We start from the raw sequence: 15,672 nt of genomic DNA on the forward strand, positions 1-15,672 counted from the left end.
CATGTTAGCTTTTTAATCCCTAACAGGTAATCCAAGTCAAGTCAAGTCAATAGTACTTTGGTGTTCTGACTCTGACAGAACACCAAATGACACAGCATACTGAAACAGTTATAACTACAGGTAAATATAGCCTGCTTTATCATTTATTTTACTCTGAATGGTATCATGACTTTTAAAATGAACACCATTTAACAATGACGAAAACAACAAACTCAATAGAAAAATGTTTATTCAGGTAATAAATCAAGTGCAAAGCAGGGTAATTTCCTCATTAATCTCTATTAGCAGAAATCTACATATTAATTTGCAGAATCTAAAGTAAGTGTGTGATTTTTCATTTCAGGTTTTCCACTTGTTTGTCCAAGTTCTCTCAACCAATCACATTTCAGTTTTTCTTTTTCTTCTTTCATTTTTTAAATGCAGGTAAACTGTACGGAAAGAAAAAGAGGGGCAGAATTTGCAAAAAAATCTATTTTGTTTTTCATTGAATTTTATTTGCACTCATCAAGAAGGCCCTGATAACCTGGCTGCACCAAGTGGACCTTTATTTATGTTCATTTAAAACATCACTGTCAAGAGAACACAGGTGCTCCAGGTGAGGCTTGAACTTACAACCTCAGCGTTGCTCTGCAGCCTACTGTCTTATAAGTATCGCGTGCTACCCGATTGCACCCCTGGAGCTTGTGCGTAAAGTGTTTAAGTCAAGTAAAGATATCACTACTTTTATGCCACTAAAGAGTTGCCCTGTGCTGGCTGTTACAGAGATTTCACTGTTTGTAACAGTTTTTAGACCCCAAAACATCGAGAGCAATGAACCTAGCGTCCAGGTTGGAAAAGCTAACACAGAAGTGCTCATGTTTATCACATCACTGCTTTCTTGCAACCACAATGTCATGAACAGCAGTTCATTACAAAGAGCTGGACCATAGTGATTTAAGTTCAGGTGAACCATAAAAAGAACACCGATGCTCCAGGTGAGGCTTGAACTCACAACCTCAGCATTGCTCTCCAATGTACTGTCTTATAAGTACTGCGCGCTTACCGATTGCGCCACTGGAGCTTATGCAGGTTTTCAATTAGTCAAGTCAAGACATAATGACTTCTTTTTGCAACCAAAGGAGTTGCTCCGTGCTGGCTGTTAGAGAGATTTCACCACTGGCTTCAGTTTTTAGACCCCAAAACATAGAGAACATCAAGAACACTCCAAATGAGGCTTGAACTCACAACCAATGCAGAAAAGCCAGTCTTTGTCACATTATTGTTTCTTTTTTCTTTTTTTTTTTTTGATGACATCAGCAGAAACCGGTTCTGTGATCAAACAGTCAGACAAAACATCGCTTAGCATGTTGAGGACTAAATTTCAAAATATACCTCTATATCCAATACCAAATATTTGATGGATGAACATAGAAGATATCTTCCATAGTGCAAAGAAAAGCCAAGTTACTGTATATGTAAACTATATGTAAAATAGCTTAGTCCAGTTATAGCTTCCTTACCTATTACTAGATACAGTAACTAACAATCGGGCTGTGTCATCCTTGAGTGCAAAACCCAATGCAGGAGATAAACCTGTGTATTATTACCAAGGACTAAAATTTTATATGTACACAAAAAAATTCAAAGAACATTCTCATTTCACAACAACTTTCAGAGGGGACAATGAGACCAGTCCATTTGTGAGGTTCTAAATGCAGTGCTGCAAAATTGTTTCATTCCTTTCTTTACAAGGTCAAGTGCTTTGAGTACAAACAATGGCTTCGGCCTCACAGAAAACTCATAAAGTAGCGCCGCGCGCAGATTCTCCCTCTTTGTGCTTCGTTTGTATGTGTATGTGTGTGAGAGAGTGTGGTCTTTGTGTCTCTCCCTATCCTGTTAAGACATTGATTTCGCCTCATGACGGGCAGAAGGCTCTAAAAAGGAACAAAGATGGAAAGATGAATGACCGTTGTCCTCAAGAGGGATGCTTGTTTTCTCGTCTCTCTTTGATGAGGTCACAGACAAGACTCTGGGCCACAGGTCATGGAGCCAATAGGTCCCCGGCTGCAATTTTCTATAAATTGTTGTCACTTACCATATCAGCCTTCATAGAAACTGTAATCTACACAAAACTTCTCTAAAACATATCCACATGTATATATACTGTAGAGAAAGGAAAGCACACACAAGCCATGCCTCTGATTGTATGCTTTGATATGAATGCTTTTGCTTGTATGACTGCATGAAAGGCACAACAACTACCTGGATTCTGCACTCGTAACTTTCCGATAGTTGACTGTGGAAGTCACTCTGTCAGAGCTTTTGTCTGTTTAATCTGCTAGCCAGTAAACAGCAGTTGAACAACAGTTCAGATGTTGTTGTTTTTTTCCAGGCACTGACTTTAAATAGGTTGAAGTATCTTTTGTGATTGTCTCACAAGATGATCACAGTAGAAGGTTACCATTATATTATGTGGCAAGGAGAGAGCCATGTTTGAGTTGAGACAACACTGCCCTGTTAAAATTCCACTCTACACAAGTAAGCACAGCACATAGTGTGCCACATTAGAGTGTACTGTACTAATAGAAGTATCAGCGCTCAGACACAGTGCCACTGTATGCATGGACAAACCCAGAAGTAGGTTATTGGGGAATAAAAGCTGGCATTGAGATCCTTTCCAGCTCAGTTTCAACTCATGTCCTGTCTGGCTGTGCCTGTTGTTGTTGTGCACTGTATAACCTAGAAATCCCCATATATCACTGTGTGCGCATGTGTTTGTGTGTATCTAGAGGCCAAAGGTCATTGAGTGAGGGGCCGGGGAATGCTCATGGAGCACACAACCAAATTCCAGCCAAACAAAGCTGTATTTGTACATTCTACAAAATGAAGGCTTCGGGACACCCTGATAGGTGAAAACGCTGACCTCTGTCTGGATGACTTCAGATGGATGATCTTCTCTTTTTCTCTACTGCGCTTTTTACTTATGACATATGTCTTGGCACACTTTTGTTTCAAAATTAAATCAGCTCTTGTCTCTTTTTTTCCTTCTTTTTCTCTTCTTCTTTTAGGTGTCTGCTTATAGCAACGCTTTTAGTGTTTTTAGTCAGGCATTTATGAGGTGAGACGCTGCATATGTGTGCATGTGTGTATAGTGTCTTTGTGTGTGAAGTGTTTGGGTGCATATGTGTGTGTGGCCTAGCTACGGTGCCTTGCTGTGGAACGCAGAGGTCAAGAGGAGCTGACCTCCCTTGAAGCCTTAATATGGTGCAAAGGGGGAGGGGAGAGGTGAGAGCACTGGACACGCTAAACAAGCAAACGCATACACCTTAAAACAATATCTCCACTTTTTTTTTACTTTGGATCTTATTTCTGTGGTTTATGCCAGCGTCAGTACAAGGTTACTGCGAGCACAGCAGTAAGAAGTGTTTCCCACGCTTTATCCAAAACCTCTGTTCTGGAAATTCACTTCATAAAGTAATTAGCCATTCTGTCCATCTGGGCGTCATCATCTTCACTCGTAGCATCCCAATTAGTTTTTGGATAATGGCATCATAATTGGGGAATTTTACATCTGTCTGATGAAACATTTTGCTTGCAGCTGCTAACTTCATCTTTAAAGCATTTCGGAGAGTGCTCACTACTTTTCAGTTGGCATTAAAATCGGGAACACAAATCACAACAAAAGGCAAAGCTCGAGCTGTTGAAATGAAACTCTCCATGCTTGCAAAAGTATGTGCGGCATAAAAGACACAAACACATGCACACTTTCATACCTGCTCTCCCCTTCCTTTCTCTGTTACTGAATGCTTTAATTCTCTTGGCCTTACTTTTTTTCTGCTGCTCCCCTACACTCATCTTTTAGACTAAACAAACGTAACTTGGCTGGGAAAGGCTCTGGTTCCAGATGCTGTCTCTTTCTCACTCCCTCATCCCTCACTACCCACCACCACCCCCACCCCTACCCCCACCCCTACTCCTCTTTGCTGACCTTTGCCCCACCACCCTCCCACCCTCTCTGTCACAGGGAGACTATGAGTGCAGCAACACCTCTCCCCTTTCTCATTCAATAACACTCATTCAATTCCCTGCACACCATGAAAGTTGAGAGATGCTCTTCTTCTCCCTTCAATACACTCTTCTCTTTTAGGGGCTGGTCGTTGCTTAACCGCAGCACAATTTTGATAACTTAGTTGTCCTTATGAAACCACTGGAAAAGAAAGAAGGACACTGAACGTGAGAATATTCCAGCTAAGAGTAATCAGTCTGTCACAACTGTTTTGTCCTCCTGTCTTCCATCAAACACTGTTAAGTATTTTGGTCAGTATTATAAAAAAATTGCATATGGTAGTGCAAATCATTACAGGTCACAAGGGACTATGCTATTTTAGCTATTTTGGTTCATTTGCTGTATTTGACTATAAATAAGCAGGTGTGGTGAATAATAATTTCATCATGTTTCCCAACGTATCTCACACATAAAGAACAGAGTACAGAGTAACAGTGCTTGTTTCCAATGTGTATAGGCAGGGCAGAGCACTGGGACATGTCTTGGTGGCATGTCAGTGTTTAGGCACAGAAGGTGCACAAAGGTGTGCACTCGCAACATCTACCTGCTTTACTAAAGACAACATTCAGACTCGTCATCCAGTAAGATGTCGTGTCAGAAGAAAACAAAGAGTGGAGCAGGTGGAGACAGATATAAAAGAGAAACACAACAAATTGCTCAAACATAAGATACTGAACACAAGGGACACACATATTTATGGTTCAATCATGTTAGAATAAAAGTAGAACAACAACCTCTTTGCGACTAGGAATTATTGGAATTGAATTCGTTTGCATTCTGCAACTGATTGCAAGGAGCTGCAGCAACCAACTAGTCGGCAAGAGGTTGAGCGCACCACCCTCAACCTCTGGTTGACCAGTTTTGATTACTAGGCACTGCACAGGTGGGAGGCAACCTGTCTCCAAACAATGGCGACCACACTTGGAGTGATTGCAATCACTGTAAGACAGACTAAGGAAGGTGCAGTGGTCTCCAACCACTGGTGTGTGTGACTGTGGCATTAGTCTTTTTACATTGTTTTAGTGAAAGCATGAAAACACTAGGTTGATGCCTATTTATAAACAATTTAAAGATTTAAAGATTTGAGCTAATCCTTTTTGCAGGTGAACCTATAGCTATGGTCAGTCTTGAAAATTAGGCTTTTTGGTCACTCCAAAATGTTTGATGATCTGGATATATTTCACTCTAAAAAACTAGTTTGGGACAGATTACAGTAAAACACAGGGTTAACCCATAAAACTAGCAATCTGGTGATTTGTGTGTACAAAGTGGCCTGGGATTTTCTGGCTAGAATTACTGCTACAGTTGTTTGTGTATGTAGTACCATTGATTAGAGTTACATCATAAGAGGCTGTTGTCAGCACAGTTAAGATTGTGGACTATGAAGTCATGGTGAACACGTTTCCAAATCAACGTATACCTCCTGCTGTCTTCAAATTATTTTTCATGCAAAGTTGCCACAGACAACAGACAAAATCGACTTGACACACTGATTTCCTGCATCTTTTTTCTTTAATTTCACTTTAAACACATCTACCGACTTGAAGGTGACTTATTTAATCCTTAGTGCTGCAGAATGACATTGTACAGGAAACAGTTTGTGCTCGGTGCTCTTTGCACTTGATACAACACAGATGCACAAAGCAAATTTCAAGGCCAATAAATAAACAAGCATTACATAACAAGCAAGTCACTGTAGAAAATAATGTAAAGAGCAATTCTTTGAATGTCAAATACTGAGAAACAGACGTGTGCTATGATAACCTCAGCTGATCTTTTTGGTTCAAGCACAAATGTACTGTACTTTGCACATAAATGCAGGACAAACTTTCTTCTTTGACTATGAGCTGAGGTTTTTCAAACAGGGGTGGCCCCACCGCAGGACAGAAAGAGATACATGCATACAGACTGACAGACGGAGAGAACTTTTTAAACCTTGTGGTTATATTTCCCTGGAGCCTACCCCAACTTTACAACTCCATTAACTGCTCCAGTGCAGATTTTAGGCTGCTTCGGCCCAGATTTGTTCAGAAATAAATCAGAAATAGAGGAAAGGTAAGTCCAAAATGTGGGTCCCCGAGCACATTTTGGTATAATTTCTTCTACCGGCCAAGGGGACAGAGCTAAATATTAGTACAACTGCATCTCCCACTACACACAGCCTAAAGAGGGCCCACCACAAGACGAAAGACCGCCCGTCTGACCTTTCTCATTTAGGAACTAAACTTCTTCCTCCTTCCCCGCTCCTTGAATTTAGCAGCACCAACAGTATGTGTGGCTGTGTGTGTGTGTGTGTGTGGTTTCCGCATGTTCTGTGCATGTGTGTGTGCGTTCATGGAGAGATCTCCAGTGATTCCCTGAACCCCGCAGCCAGTTTCATTTCAGCGCTTTTCTAAACATCACCTCTCAAAGCTCATTCCCAAATAAAAGACAACATGGAAAGAAAAACAGGACAGCAGCAGAAAAAGGAGGAAATGTTATTTAAAAGGTACCAGACCGCAGCATTTTCCACTGATATTATTACTCCTTGCCCATTCCAAAATATATATGGGCTGCGGGCCAAGAATGTAAAAATAAAACACACAGACTCAACATCTGGAGCAAACTGAACAAAACCCTCATTTAATCTGTACTGAATACTGTATTCTACCATTCTACCACTGGCCTGTCTCACTTCTTGACATACACACGTACTTATATTCATGCATATACACACATACTTTGTCACAAATGCAAACCCAGCACATACTGTACATATACAGGTCTGCAGACTCCATGAGCACACGGTTCACTCCAGAGTGTGCTGTGTTACTTTGGACTGGTGCTTATTTAGCACCTTTCTACTTAGTGGAGCACTCAGTGCGCTTTCTTACTACACGTCTCATTCACTCAATAACACACACATTCATACAGTACTTTTAACTACACATAAGCACTTTGGAACATTCACACACACACACACACACACAATAAAGATTGACAAAAGATTTCTCACATATACACCGACATTCTACTCTCAGAGTGTGGTGTCGGTGTAAAACTGACACCCAGCGTTTGACTCTCAGGCTAATAAAAATAAAGCATAAATTAATTAGCAGAACTTTATTCACAAAAAGAACATGAATGCCATATTAGGGGTAAAGTAGCAATGAAATGCCCTGATGCATCAGAGGTACCGAAGAGCATACAAGATGAAACGTAATCATGAGCAAATAATTTCATTTCACAGGTGCAGGTATTCGTTGCCACTTGCAGAATTAAATTCCTATGAAGGACACCGACCTTTAAAGTTATAATTGCGAGATCCTGGTTCTCACTTTCTTTCCCAAACCTCGTTATGTTTTTTCTTTTTTTAATCATAATAAGGTATGTGATACTGCACAACTGAGTAATGTGACAGGAGTGTGAAGGCTTCAAAACTTGCCTTTGACTTCTCCATTTTTTCAAAGATAGTTTAAAATGCTTCTACTGCTACGCAACAAAAAAAAAAAACAAAAAAAAAACAAACCACACAGTTGATTGTCAATTCACCAAACTTACAAATTGTAAACTATTACAGAGTAAAATGTCACTTATGTCGCTTGATGGTGCAACTCTGTTTGACATGGTAAACTGAACCTGTTATGCCTCTTTTGTGCGTAGGCGAAGGCGGTCCTCTGCAGAGTGTTTGTTGTCAATAGGGGCAGTGTCAAAAACATGTGATACAACCTGTTTGTAGGCCACTCTTGCTTGTGCTGTTGGTCCATCAGCCAGCTGCAAAGAAGAGCGACGTTACAACACATAAAGAGCTGAAGTGAAACAGAGTGGTAAAAACAATAAGGGCCCACTGAAGCCACTGTCTGTACTTTTCGTCCTGTGTTTTTAATGTGTCAGGATTTTTTTGCTCTTCTCCCGTTCTTCTTCTGTCGCTCCTTTTCTTAATCCAGCCCTTCATCAACCAATCATCAGTAAACCAATGGCTGGGTAATTTATGTCCAGCAACCTGCAGTTGAGATTTTGGGGGACTGCACAGGAGCATGTTTGTGACGGATGACAACATTTCTCTGTTTGCTGTCCAAACACTAATGCGTACGCGGATGGACACATTTGCAGGACCGTAAACTACACATCAGTCAGAGATGTTGTGGCATCACTGCTTTGAAAGTGACCAGTCACATTAATATCATTCTTTCTTTGAGCTCTGCCCTCTAAACTGTCAAAAGTTAGAGTGACTCACGTTAGCAGAATTCAGCTTTGAGAGCCGAGCTCCCTGCGAGAGTGTGAATCTGCTGCGGGACTTGCCAAGTACAGACTCACCTGAGTGATGGCTTCTTTGTGTGCTCCTGCAGGTTGTTTAATTAACCCATGAGGAGTTTAACTGCATGAGTGGCAATGAACTGAGGTTTTGCAGACACATGACCACAAGCTAAGGGATGTTAACTTGTCCATGGTTTTGGACATGTGACAATTATGGTGACAATCTGGGATCTGGAAGTGAATAAGGCCCCCTGTTACATAGGATTAGAGACTGGTCTGCAGCCTCCTGGCAATCACGGTCATGAGGCAAAAATATGAATTCCCTGACCTGTTGACAGATCTTTGTTGTGATTGCTATGGTTGCTAGCATATTTCTGCAGTTGTAGGAAGTAGAAGATTTGTCAACAAATACTGTCCAGCTAAATGGAGACAGTTTACTTTCAAAGTAAAAGTTGCACCTTTTGAAACGTGGACTGCAGCTGTGAGGCACAACTTCTACTCTGAAGGCAGAGTAACCTTCTATATTTCTGGTTTTGAGCGCATGCTTTACTACCTCTGGGCTAGAAGTTAGTGATTATTTGCAGACAAACGTGGAAAACTACAGCCAACTGTGGAAATCTGCTAGCAAACAAAGCAATCACGGTAAGTTTTTAGGTGTAGCACCTTCCCAGAGACAGCTAGCAGCCTCCAGGAGTCACTGCCAAGCAGTTAGAGAATAGATATTTTTCTCCTAGCAAGCGGTTGTTGTTGTCATGTCTGATTTGGTGGACCACTCTTCAGCAATGTGTGCATGACATCACAAGCCTCGAGACCCTGGTAAAACTGAATTATTTGCTTGCAATTATCTTTTATCTTGCGTGCTACTTTTGACACAAACATAATTTTATATAAATGCAAATCCAGATGTACCAGATTTTTGTTTATACACAGATCAGTCTTGCTAACATTAGGCAGGCTATAAGGCCTAAATAAAAGGCTAAAGGTTTTTGTTTCCGTCCTGTCTAGACCAGCAAACCAGAGACACTGCATCTGTTCCAGAATCATAGATCTCTCATAAAAAAAATGATTAACCTCTGCACTCTACAGGCATTTCCCTGGGCCCATCATTACAGATGCATGTTGTGCAGCTGAGCTTTGTTTAAAGTCAAAGAAGTTTAATTTAAATTCTAGCCAACAGTACGACTTTCCAAAGATACCAAATATGTCAAACACAGTCAGGTTATAAAATGATGCAACGGGGAGCTTGAACTTTTCCATGCAACTATAAGAAACTGGAATTACCGCCCCACAGTTGTATGCTTCTGCCAAACATTGAAATTGTAGTGTAAATCCAGCATCGGTCCAGACTCATATGTAGTAAAAGGCCACAGAGACATTTACCTTTGACCACATAACTCCAATCATATCATTCTTAAGTCCCAGAGAATCCTAGTCGCAGCTGTAAAGAGAAATTCCCTCCAATTCTTCCAGAGGTTGTCATCTCACAGTGGAGCTTTGATGACAAAAATCATTTGCATTTCAAGAAGTTTGTATGAAATGAATAGATATTGCATCCATTAGAACTGAGCCTACATTTTGTTTCTTTTCACTTTGCATAATAGAGACATGAAATTTAAGCATATAATAACAATCTTCATCAGTTTGTCTTCAAATCAAGAAAAAGTTTCATTTAAACTCATCAAACTATGTGGGGGGAAAAGGAGAGGATGAATGAAACTTGTAAAGCCTATGTTGTGCTCAATAAAGCTGTCTTCACACAGACGCTGCAGCCCTGAACCTTTTTAGACATCACCATTCAGAGCTGCCTGTGAGAATGTGGCATTTCATACTGAGTCAGTGAGTCAAAACCAGGTAACATTGACAGTGTGGAAGGACTATTTCCTGCTCCCTGCTACATCTGCAAAAGGAGAAGTGTTTAAAATTTCCTGACCTGATTTTCCTGAAACTGTCCAAGGTCCGTGTGTGAAAACGGCTTACAATCGAATGAAGATCGACAGGATGGCAGTGATGCAACCGTTTATATCAAACTGCGCAAATGCACGCACAAATTTTGAAGTACAAAGGGGAGAACAAATGAGAAGAAAGAACGAGTCTGCTCGTGGAGAGAGAACTGTCAGGTCAGGTTTAAAAGCACAAAGTGTGTGTGTATGTTCATATAAATGTGTGTATGTGTGTGTGTTTTGTCTCTGAGCATCTGATAACCTGTAACCTGCAAACTCAATCCAGCTCTGCAGTGAGAGCACAGTTTCATACAAAACCAAACATACCTATATGTATTACAGATTGGTTTCAAGGCTTACTATTACTATAACCCAAAGCAGCACCAGGAATCACACAATGCATTTTCAGGATATATATAAATTCACAGAGTGTTGTCTTCAGACTTCAAGACGACTTCTAAAGAACTTCTATCAAAAGTTTTGACTTCATTGTTACCAATGATGTGCAAAAGAACAAAATGAAGCTATGGACTAATCACTCGTAACCTCATCTGTCATACACACGCAATGTCTTGCTGCAGGCTCTTTGTGGAGCACACGACTGATATAAGAAGTAGAGATGCACTTATCAATCAGGACAGGTACAAACATTTTCCCTGACCGCTCCGTTTCATGCGCAACACATGCACAGCCAAATGTTAACCTATTAGCGTGGAACCTCCTCGCTGTAAGTGAAACACAAGTAAGCAACCACAAAAGCATTCGTAACAACAATCACCTCACTAAACATGGACATTTTAAAGACGCTACCACAGGCGTGACTAAAGCTAAAGTTACCTCAGAGCCAGCCACAGCTGAGCAGCCTCAGTATGAGCAGGCAGTTATATGGAAAATTATGGAGACAAGTCCTTTTCTTCTTCTACTTGCAGCTGCTCCCTTTAAGGGTCGTGGATCATTTGCCTTTATCTCACCCTCTCCTAAGTATCCTCCTCTGTCACACCAACCCTCTGAATGTGCTCCTTCACTGCAATCATAAATCTTCTCTGTGGTCTTCCTCTTTTCCTCCTGCCTAGCAGCTCCATCTTCAGCATCATTTGTCCCACTATCCTTCCTCTGCACATGTCCAAACCAGCCTTGCCTCTCTGTCTCCAAACTGCTCAACCTGAGCTGTCCCTCTAATACACACATCTGTAATTTTTGCATCCTGGTCAACCCCAATGAAAATCTTAATATTTTCAACTCACTTTTCTTTTCGTTAGTGCCACTGTTTTCAAACCATACACCACAGCAGGTCTCACCACATATATTTATCTTGTAAATCTTGCCTTTCACAGTTTTGGAGACTAGTACAAAAAAAGAGAATAGAGTGAATGTCCTGTTATCTGGGGAATTTATAAAACATACTGGAAAATGGTCATCTGCATTCCAGCTAATAGACTCACTAATTTATATGCTGAGTTTGAGTTGCAAACAGTTCTGTGCTACTTTTGTATCACTTAACAAACATAAGGCTTTTCCGCATTCATTTTTTCCCCAGAATTACTATTAGCTTCACCAGTATGAATTACTTTAGGTTTAAAATTTGTGTCTGCAGGAAATCATACAATATATGCAAACCTGGGTGGAGCTTGTGTGCTTAAACGTGATAGGTTTGCAGTAGTCATGGTGATCAAATCAATTTTATTTATTTAATTTTTAATTTCAGACATTGGCAGTGTCATTATGTCGAGGCAGCCAATGAGAATATATAACCCGTTTGTGTTTGTGGTGGATCTTAGAGGGATAAGCACAATTTGCTTTAGCAGGTAACAATCCCAGGAATTTCAAATTGATATCTCAAAGCACTCGGGTCTTTATAAAATTTGAGGTTTTTAGAGCAGAAAATCAATGTAGCATTATGTCACTCCAAGATGTGTCTTTATCAAGATAATTACAAAAATGAACACTTAATGAACACACGGCACCACATATGGGTACAAGCCGTCATCTTTGCTTAGATGATGACGACTCTGTCATGTGTCGTCTTCGTGGTTTTTACTGCGGCTGCATTTGTCATCACCCACAAATATAATATATATCGGACAGTAATAAGATTCTGTGTTTTTGTTCTTTGTTTTCTATAAGTGTCCCTGTATTTTTGCTGCACACCTTCCTGATCGACCTTTTCTTTTCCTGCATGTTTGTTTCAAGTGGAATCTTCACCATCTTTCCTTCTCTCTCTCCTTCACGCTCTCTCCTGTCCACCCCTCCTTCTCCAGCTCCAGTTAATTCATGAGCAGCATCATGATTGAATATTAATAATTCACATCAGCTCTCCCTGATGACTCATTACAACTCTTCAAATGGAGAGGGAGGGAGACAGTCATACATAGATGACAATACAATATGAAAGTGTGCACACATACGCAGACACGCAGGCATGCGCGCGCACACAAACACGCACCCACGTAGAAGGCATCTAAGGCATCATCTAAATTAAACTTTTTCTTTTTAGTCCTCTTCTAAAAATATGACATTGAGTCCCTGACAAAAATGAACACACATATATTCACACATAATAATTGCTTATTTGAACCAGCTAAGGCTGGGGCACCGGAATGAGAGCTTTGGCACAGCGAAATGGAAAAAAATGGAAAACCGATTGTAAAAGAAAGACATTTAAAGGAATCTTTTGACAGTTTAACAAATAGCGGAGAAAGAGTGTGCAAAATGTTCTCCGAATCGACTTCATTGTACGGTGTGTAAGCTTGTATGTGTACAGCTACGTGCGGCGGAGGTGCCATCTTGAAAGTCAAGGTGAAGTTATTAAATATTGGGCATGGAATAACAAAGATGTTATTGTGATGCATTTTTACATATACAAGTTGAATATTTACATTTAACCACTGGCCTCTGAGACCTCTAAGTTTTACTTGTGCTTTGTTTTGTGCTGTTTGTGCAACATGCAGAACGTCACCTAATAAAAGCAATCAGAGCAACGACTTAAATTCACTTTCCTATTTTCTTTTACACTGCATGCTCCTTGAAGGACAAGTGACACACACACACACACAGAAAGAGGCACACACAGTCACACAACCATTTAGCCCCATTAGTAGAAGGCAGAGTTGAACACCTTGCAGACTTCAAGGTGCGTGTTGATCGATGGAGGTTAAACCCAGGGTTCAAATATAAACAGCTGGATAAGTCACAATCAATAGCTCCTAACCCCTGACAACTGGTCAATACCTCAACATGCCGGCCAAGTCAAAGAAGAGAGTGAGACAGAGACACAGAGCTGGGTGGAGTTTCCATGTGCCCGTTTTGAGATAAGGATGTTAATGAATACATACGCAGCCGCACATACAATGCCCTGAATTGATAACCTGTTAGCAGAGCTACGGTAACTCAATAGACAGGCGCTATGATGAAGAAAACTCAGCTGTGCTTATTGATTTTTCTGCCACACCACAATACTTTTCAGCGCTAACTCACTTTAATCATTTAACGCATTTCCCCCTCATGATATGATTTCTTGTAAAACTACCTACAGTATTTCCTTGCATTTACACCTTTAGGTGGATACATTTTTGCACAATTGCATGGCCATTTAAAAAAAAAACGTTATTTCAAAAACACTGTTTTCTACACCAAGCCAGAAACCATACCTTTACACTAGCACGCCCAGTAAAGACATCTTATACCTTGTGGCAGTGTGCACATGTTGATGCTCTGTGCAAGTTTGCCTCATTGCTAAGCCATAGAGGAGATGGACTCCATATGCACAGTGTTTTCACAGCCCTGAAGGAAATCATGACCACAGCAGAAAACCCACGAGCTATTTCACTAAGGTCTCATTTGTCTGTGTCTTTGTGTGTGTCTGCACCTTGTGTATGAAGGCTCGGAGTGTGTATGCGTGTGCATGTGTGTTATTTGTCTAAGCCATTGGGTGTTCCCTGCATTTTTGCTTCGATGTGAGCACACGGAGAGCATCACACCCACATCTTTATGTTGAGCAGGAAAAAAATACAGCCTCACTTCCCGTTTGCACGACAGTCCAAAAGTGAAGAGCTGGGTTTGTGCTAGCGTGTAGGTTTTTGTTTAGTGTAAGCAGGGAGCTTTTGGTGTTGAGGTGGACGAACGCTCAAAATAATTAAAAACTACTTCAGCAAATAGCCATTAGGGGCTATTCCTTATATTTTAACTGGTAAATGTTTTCTACAACTTTCACAAAGCATCTCTCACCTTCCTTAAGTTCTTCATACATCTGGTCCTGGTTATCGGAGGCAAGCATCGTGGGAGAGCGTCCTCCTTCAGTTCTCAGTGTAATGACATCTGCACCACCATTCCCACCTAGACACGAGACCAGAAGAGATTGGTTGATTGTTTCTAATGCGAGCTCTAGCGGGGGCTTTATCGCTGCGATAAAGTTGGGAGCCAGGAGCTATCAGTAATGGCAGGCCAGCTAATACAGCTCAGCCTGAGCCAGGCTAATCATTTACAGCAGCAGTCTAAGCAGGGCACAAGGCTCTATTAGCCCACCAGCATCATAAGCCTGATTAGTGTGTGCTTTCTCGTTTGTCGCCTGTCTGTCTGTTTGCTTCCCTGTCTATACTAGCGCAGTGAAGCTTTGAATAAAGTTTCCAAACGGATGTATGGTTGCACTGGTGGGAAACCGATCAAGAAAAGAGAAGGGATAAAGCAAGGGACAGGATGAGATGTGAGATACCAGAGGACAAAGGGCTTAGATTCAGTGCCAGCAAATGGGACATAAATGCATACTAATTTAGGTGCAATGAGTTTAAAGCGGGGTACTGTAAAAGACTGATGAGGAGGACAGGTGTAAGATGCAAAGCTGTCAGAAGGAAAGAAAGCAGGCATCGGTGATTGCCTAAAGAGCCATACACACAGGAGACAGCAGGTCTTTATGATGGAATCAATAACCATTCATGGTCGGCTGCTCTGGAACCAGCAGTTTTCCCTCGAACACACACACATCAATACAGGTGATTATCAGAGTTAACCCTACACTTTCTTACTGTGATCTGCAGACAGCTAGACATTTAGCTCGATATCCTTGGGTAACAAGCTAAACGTTAAAGCACCAACAGTCGAGCGTGTTTTAAAATTACAGTTTGAATATGTTGGTAGGATGCCATACTCATAAAGAGTGAAAAGTCCGAAGTAAATTGAAAATACTTTTCAACCGGCAGTCCCTCAGTGACCCTCGTCAGGATTGATTTTCAGTCTGTTTTTGTGTCCTTTTATTTTCTCGATTTGAAACGTAGGAATCAAACTTACCACCACTGTTGGTTCAGAAAGTAATGAAGTGATTTATTCCCTGCATTTTTTTTTTGTTTTGCTCCTATTCTGCAACAGTTTTGTGTGGTATTGTGTACGCGTTGTATGGTGATGCCCTTTTTTGCCCCAAGTTGAGTCGATGTCTAAGGTCGACCCCTCTCTCTCTCATTA

General features: G+C 41.0%; 1 non-coding gene across 1 annotated transcript; it reads right to left on the minus strand.

The window, feature by feature from the left end:
* Positions 1-966: 966 nt before the first annotated feature.
* On the minus strand, positions 967-1,060 carry trnai-uau (transfer RNA isoleucine (anticodon UAU)). The gene is made up of 2 exons: positions 1,023-1,060; positions 967-1,002 (listed from the first exon to the last, which is right to left on the minus strand). It is a non-coding gene; the product is annotated as a tRNA-Ile (tRNA).
* Positions 1,061-15,672: the final 14,612 nt, after the last annotated feature.

The sequence above is a fragment of the Neolamprologus brichardi genome, chromosome 5 (genome assembly GCF_056152115.1).
Source record: "Neolamprologus brichardi isolate AB-2024 chromosome 5, ASM5615211v1, whole genome shotgun sequence".
In the NCBI taxonomy this organism is placed as follows: domain Eukaryota; kingdom Metazoa; phylum Chordata; class Actinopteri; order Cichliformes; family Cichlidae; genus Neolamprologus; species Neolamprologus brichardi.